Source organism: Oncorhynchus nerka, linkage group LG2, assembly GCF_034236695.1.
Source record: "Oncorhynchus nerka isolate Pitt River linkage group LG2, Oner_Uvic_2.0, whole genome shotgun sequence".
NCBI lineage: Eukaryota > Metazoa > Chordata > Actinopteri > Salmoniformes > Salmonidae > Oncorhynchus > Oncorhynchus nerka.
In genome coordinates this window covers 42,107,126-42,114,451 of record NC_088397.1, presented here as the reverse complement: position 1 = coordinate 42,114,451, position 7,326 = coordinate 42,107,126, and the positions used below count along the sequence as shown (strand labels likewise).

The 7,326-nt window shown below is 41.1% G+C and overlaps 1 long non-coding RNA gene across 1 annotated transcript; it reads left to right on the top strand.

Annotated features, from left to right (window-relative positions):
* Positions 1 to 2,495: 2,495 nt before the first annotated feature.
* LOC135574706 (uncharacterized) lies at positions 2,496 to 6,544 on the top strand. Its single transcript, XR_010465581.1, has 3 exons — positions 2,496 to 5,054; positions 5,496 to 5,568; positions 5,776 to 6,544. It is a non-coding gene; the product is annotated as an uncharacterized LOC135574706 (long non-coding RNA).
* Positions 6,545 to 7,326: the final 782 nt, after the last annotated feature.

The following is a 7,326-nucleotide window of genomic DNA, read 5'->3' as shown; positions in this document are numbered from 1 at the left end:
GATCCCATTAGTGGGATCTCAGCCCAAAGAGGCTAAGACTCTAGGGGCAGCATTTCATTTTTGGATAAAAAGACGTGCCCGTTTTAAGCGCAATATTTTGTCACGAAAAGATGCTCGAATATGCTTGGAATTGATAGTTTTGGAAAGAAGACCGTCTTACGTTTCCAGAAATGCAAAGATTTTCACTGTGAGTCCCTTAGAACAAATGCTTCGGGCAAAACCAAGATGTATGACCGACCAGGAAATGCACAGGATTTCTGAGGCTACGTTTTCCATGATCGCCTTATATGGCTGTGAATGCGACAGGAATGAACGGACACTTTATCTTGTTTCCCCAAGGTCTCTGCAGCATTGTGACGTATTTGTAGGCATATCATTGGAAGATTGACCATAAGGGACTACATTTACCAGGTGTCCCGCTTGGTGTCTGCGTGGCAATTGGTGCGCAAAAGTCAGGTCCCGGTATTTTTCCATTCAAATCTCAGAACAAACCAGGCTACAAGGACAGTGCTTTCAATGGAGAGAAATATGACAAACCACCTTCAGGATTGATTCAAACAACGTTTTCCATGTTTCAGTCGATATTATGGAGTTAATTCGGAAAAAAGTTTGACATGTAGGTGACTGAATTTTCGGTTAGTTTCGGTAGCCAAATGCATAGTAACAAAAGGGAACGATGTGTCCTACACAAGAATCTTTCAGGAAAAACTGGACATCTGCTATGTAACTGAGAGTCTCCTCATTGAAACATCTGAAGTTCTTCAAAGGTAAATTATTTTATTTGATTCCTTGGCTGGTTTTTGTGAATATGTTGCGTGCTAAATGCTAACGCTAATGCTAAGCTAGCTATCACCACTCTTACACAAATTAGTGATTTTCTCTGGTTCTAAAGCATATTTTGAAAATCTGAGACGACAGGATTGTTAAGAAAAGGATAAGCTTGAGAACAGGCATATTTATTTAATTTCATTTGCGATTTTTAGAAATCGCTAACGTTGCGTTATGCTAATGAGCTTGAGGCTGTAGTTACGCTACCGCATACGGGTTTGGTCGGACTATGAGGTTAACTGACTTGCCTAGTTCAATAAAGGTTACATAAAAATGTTAAATAAAAATTAGCCTGCGAATAACCACACGTGCTACTGTATGCAGAATTCTTGACAGACAACCGAAGATGCTGTCATATCCTGCCAGCAGGCCCACAAGCGTGCCACTCAGGTGCCACTCAGGTGCAGAATGATGACACGTGGAAGAGGGAAAAGAACAAGATTGGAACAAGAACAATAGCTGAACAATAGACTACTCAAGCTTCACAATAGAATAGTCTAATAGTCGAGCTAGGTGTGAAACCCCCCCCCCCCTCCTATCACAGACCAGATTTGCCCTAATGACCAAGGGGTAGCTTCCTACTCAATGTAATAAAGTAATGACTTTTCAAATAAGTTACCTTACACGTTATGTTGGCTGACAATTTGTTAGCTACGCTGTCCTTACGAACCAAAAAACATATCATTACAGCACTTATATGTCATGGTTTGCAGGTAGAGGACTTGAGTGAGGAGCGAGAGATTCTGTGATGAGAGATACATTTTTCCCTTTTTGTCTCATCAATCATTTGATCAATGACTTCAATGAGTTCCGCAATTTTTTCATCCAACTTGGTCATTGTGTTCATTAATTCATTGTCTTTGGTCTGCAGCATTTGGACTAGAACATTATTGCTTTGAGTGTTGTTCATCAAAACTGCATGCATGTTATCAAGTTTTGTGCCCGTTTGTAGGTAAATCGTCAGATTTATCTAGTTTTGCGTGGACTTCGTCGTATTTAGTTTTGGCTAAATCGTGTTGTTCCTGTAGAAGACGATTTTGTTGAAGAGTTTGTGCTCGTTCGTCGTCATACGTTTTTGCCATTACTTTTAATTGTTCAGTTTTCAAATGCAGTTCCAAGGCTAGCAATATTTTTGCCTTTTCTGCTTTTGTCATTAGTTTCCCGGTTCTCTCTACCTGTCCCTTCATGGCAACCGTTTCTTGCTTCTGCTGTGCACTGCGGTACTGGACTGATGTCGATCTCTGCTTGTGGCCAAACATCAGGGCTAAACTGGAGATAACCTTTACAAGGTATTTGACCATTTCTGCTGTTTTCTTGCTTATGGCATAGTTTGGGTTTATATCGCTGCTGAGGTCTGCAATCAATCATTCTACAGGTGAAGGTTTTACTAATTAACGTGAGAATGGGGACCCCCCCTCTCTGATAGTTGTCTTCTGGTCAGACTTCAGAGGCGCACACACCACCCACCGCTTCTGAGTATATTACTCAATAATGTCCAGTCCCTAGACAACAAGGTAGACAAAATTAGGGCAAGGGCTGCTTTCCAAAAAGACATCAGGGATTGTAACATACTCTGTTACACGGAAACATGGCTCTCCTGCTGTCGGAGTAGATAAAGCCGCGCCGACAGGAAAAACCATCTCTCTGAAAAGAAGGTCGTTTTTTTTTTTTTTTACACGACTCATTGTGTAATTGTAACAATATACAGGAAATTAATTCCTTTCGTTCACCTGACCTAGAATTCCTCACAATCAAATGCCGACCGTATTATCTCCCAAGAGAATTTTCTTCCGTTATTGTCACAGTCGTGTATATCCCCCCTCAAGCCGATACCACGACGGCCATCAAGGAACTTCAGTGGACTTTATGCTAACTGGAAACCATATATCCTGAGGCTGCATTTATTGTAGTTGGGGACTTTAACATAGCTCATTTGAGAACAAGGCTACCTAAATTCAATCAGCATATCGTCTGTAGCACTCGCACTGGAAAACACTGTACCACTGTTAATCTAACTACCTCGATGCATACAAGGCCTTCCCCCGCCCTCTTTTCGGCAAATCTGACAATGACTCCATTTTGCTCATCCCTTCCTATAGAAAGAAACTCAAACAGGAGGCACCCGTGCTAAGAACTATTCAACACTGTTCTGACCAATCGGAATCCAAGTTTCAAGATTGTTTTGATCACATGGACTGGGATATGTTCCGGGAAGCCACATCGACATATACGCTGATTCGGTGAGTGAGTTTATAAAGTGTATAGGATATGTTTTACCCACTGTGACTATTAAAACCTACCCTAACCAGAAACTGTGGATAGATGGCGGCATTCGTGCAAAACTGAAAGCGCGAACCACCGCAGTTAACCATGGAAAGGCGAATATGGCCGAATACAAACAGTATAGTTATTCCCTCCACAATGCAATCAAACAAGCAACATGTGAGTACAGAAACAAAGTGGAGTCACAATTCAAAGGCTCAGACACGAGACGCATGAGACAGTGTCTACATACGATCACGGGCTATAAAACGAAAACCAGCCATGTCACGGATACCGACATCTTGCTCCCAGATAAACTAAACACCTTCTTTGACCTGCTTTGAGGATACTACAGAGCCACCCATATGGCCCACTACCAAGGACTGTGGGCTCGCCTTCTCCGTGGCCGACGTGAGTAAGAGCATGCGCAGACCAATCTCTCCCTATCCCAGTCTGTTGTCCCCACAGGCTTGAAGATTTCCATCATTGTTTGTTCCTCCACCCAAGAATACAAAGGTAACTGAACCAAATGACTGTCGCCCCGTGGCACTCACTTATTTCATCATCATAAGTGCTTTGAGAGACTAGTCAGGATCATATCACCTCCACCTTACCTGTCACCCTAGACCCGCTTCAATTTGCTTTCCACCCCTATAGGTCCACAGACGATGCACCCCCCTATCCACATCGACGGGACAGTAGTGGAGAAGGTAAAAAGTTAAGTTCCTCAGCGTACACATCACGGACAAACAGAAATGGTCCAACCACAGAGGCAGTGTGGTGAAGAAGGCGCAATTGTTTGGCAATTTAATTTCCTTGTTAAATAGAATCAGACAACGATATCCTATCAGTTAAGATGGGTTGGATATTCTTAAAGTGTAACCAGAAGTTGGTTCTCACAATGGATTATTTTTCCACATAAAAATAGTTTTCACCACAAGGGGTCACTTATCCCTGAAAGCTGAACTCACAAGGGATTACAGCAGAGGTGGGACTTCCATCACACAAGACACAGGGTTTCGCCCTGAAAGATTAACAAAATAAAATGGCTGCTCTTTCTTTGTTAAGAACAAATTCTTATTTACAATGACGGCCTACCCCACCAAACCCCGACGACGCTGGGCCAATTGTGCGCCGCCCTAAGGAACTCATATGCTATGGAGGTATATTTGTGTCTTTTTGTCGAGAGCAAAACTTTTTATTATTTTCAATCAAAAGTAATTGTTCTGAGAGCAACTTTTTTCTGAGAAAGGAAGTCATAGCAGACACCTACGAGAAGGACTGCGTGATGATGTCATCTCAGGTAAGCAGCACTGGGCGTTCTTCCATCCAACTTTTACATAGCTAGTAGTTAGTTCCTACGATTCAGTGTCGGTTCATAACATTCTACTATATTACATACATACATACATACCGTAGAATGATAAATTATGCAATTATTATTCTCAAGCTAACCAAAAGCATTTAGCTACGATTGCCTGTTCTCGCCATTTTCAGTTGAATTAATCTAATTTTCTTTCATGGCAACTCATAAGCAGGCCATGTCATATTTGTTTCATAGTCGATATATAATCATATTTCATGACAGTGTAACGGTTAGCTTTTTTACAGAAGGATGAAAGAGCACAATATGTCTGTCACGAAGAGTTAGGGAGTCTTTACAGAGTGTAGATGGTGCAGGTATCATTGCATATTTCCCATCACACAATGAACAACCACAATACCAGTCTGGTGTTAAGCTTTCTGTTCTGTATTGACGTATCCTGAAAATGACATCTGCTGCTTTAGATTGAACGGTCATATCTCAGTTATTGTTTTCATATCTACAAAAAAATAAGCTATTTTCTTTACTTTCAGAGAGCGAGCTGATCAAGGGGTCAAAAATGTAGTTATTGCCAGATGTTCACTGTCTGAGGAACAGGCAGTGGAAGCTTTATTGCTGGCAAAAGTGTCCATAACCAGAGGTAATTAAACTGTTCTGTTCTTTTTCTCTCTTCATCTCTGCCTGTCTTGTACATGGAACCTGTCTAACGTGCATTAATTAAAAACCCTTAAGATGTCAGCTGCTAATTTTCAGATTTACACCACATAAACACAGCCATTTTCACTGGACTATCTGTTGCTGCCAAGTCATGATTTCCCTGGGGGTTAGCCTTGCAATAACCAAGTGGTGAGACACATAGCCCTCTATATTTAAATGCTTCAGGTACACTTCGATAGGTGTCTGCGTTACCTACAGTATCTACTATTGACATTATCATCTATTGTTTGTCTTCATGTGTCTGTTTTTCAGCATAAAGTACTCTGTAGCCACTTAGTGTGGACACCAGGTGAGACGACACACACACTATAACAGTCTCTCTTCTTAACTTCATCCCTCTCTCCCTTCTCCCAAAATCCTCTAGGTTATATCAGCTGCTTTGGTGAACCCCTCCCGCATCTGAACTGGCTGACACAGAGGGCACAGCATGTTCATAGGTGAGAGGTCACTTGGTCAGGTCAACAGAAAGTATTATTAAGATGCTTTACTTTGAAATACAGACAGAGATGTAGTAGTCGCAGAGTTAATGATCCAAGGTCAGTTTTGCATTTCACCTCCTGATGATTATGATGACTGACCATGTTAGAATAAAAAAACAAGGCTTAATCATGCTCTCTCTCTATCTATCTGTCTCTTGTCTGCAGGTATGTTTTGATGTGAGAGAGGAAGCCAGTCCCGTCATCGCCACCTCACCCGCTCTTAAGGTAACCTTCGGGCCAACTGGGGGACCAAGGCTGGTTAGGAGACACCGCAATTGTGATGAACTGAGAGAATATTAGGGTAGCACTGTAATTCATTAATCATATGCTGTCTGCCACTGTTCTTACCTCTTTACCTCTGTCTTCTACACCTCTCCCCCCACTTTCTTTCTTCCTCGTTTTATTTATAATATAATATTACACTTATCATAATTACAATTTATGTATTTATAACACCTAGATAATGAACTTCTTTCAAGGAAGCGCTTCACATTCTCTACTGTTTGAAATTAAGTATCTCATTGAAATACTATCCTGTGTCCTCAAATTAATGCAGACGAAGGGAGTTAGATATGCATAGTTTTTTTCTGTGTATATGAATTACAAGTCAGACTTTACTTAAATCATGAGTATAGTCTATTGCATAGTTAGAATGTGTAATCACTGATGTCCCAGGAGCAGGAGGGCTAAACACTGTTGAAGTGTAGAATTGTAATACATACATGCAGACACAGCATCGTTCAAATAATGGAGATTGATATGACTGAAAAAGAATGTGTAAGAGATTCATACCTGAACCGCACCTTTATTTGCCAAGGAAGAGTACATAATCAGTGAATATATTCAATGTACAGGCTACAATGTGGGAATCTCATATGTGGTAATAATTACAGTACATGTATATAGGACAATAAAGTTATTATATTCTACTCTATCCATAGGCTTCATTAATTCCATTCAGACTTGAAGTTGATACAACAACTATGATAGCTGAGGTTCATAGATAGGTTCTGAACTAATATTCATACCAAACGTTTTAGGGTCCATACACAGATTGGCTACACACTGTAGCTAGCTACACATCCATAGGCATACAGTTATTTTTATCCTCCACTACACAATAAGCAAGTAAATAGTTAGCTAGCTATGTTACTTCAGCTGCGTTGCAAGGCAAGTTTATACAATTGTACATTCAATTTGCAGAAAATGCAAATGCAGTAAATGCTTTAGCTAGCCAATTCCACTCAAACTCCATTGAGTCGATCTTTTTAAACCATGAACACAAATGACACATCATGCCGTTGCAAACAATCAGTCCACTTTGTGGGGAATATGACCACAAAACGCAACTCAGAGGCCATACGTGGAAACCGTACTAGAGGACTGCTTAGCCTGTGATGCGCTTATTGATTCGGGTTCTACAATATTGCTCATCTCCCAAACATTGTTCCATGATCTCAAAAGGGCTTTGAACCCAGCTAAACGGTGGTTTAACACAGAACGATGCAACACTAAACTTTGAGGTTTCACTCCGACTACCTCGCCTCTCACAATGCGACTCATGCTGAAACTACACTTCCAAGGCGTATTGCTTGTTTACCCTGTGTATGTTACTGAACATCTGCTACTCGGAGCAGACTTGATGGATCGTTTGGTCCCACTAATGGATTGGAAAAACAACCAATTGTGGCCACAGGTAACTGTGCCGTTCCACTG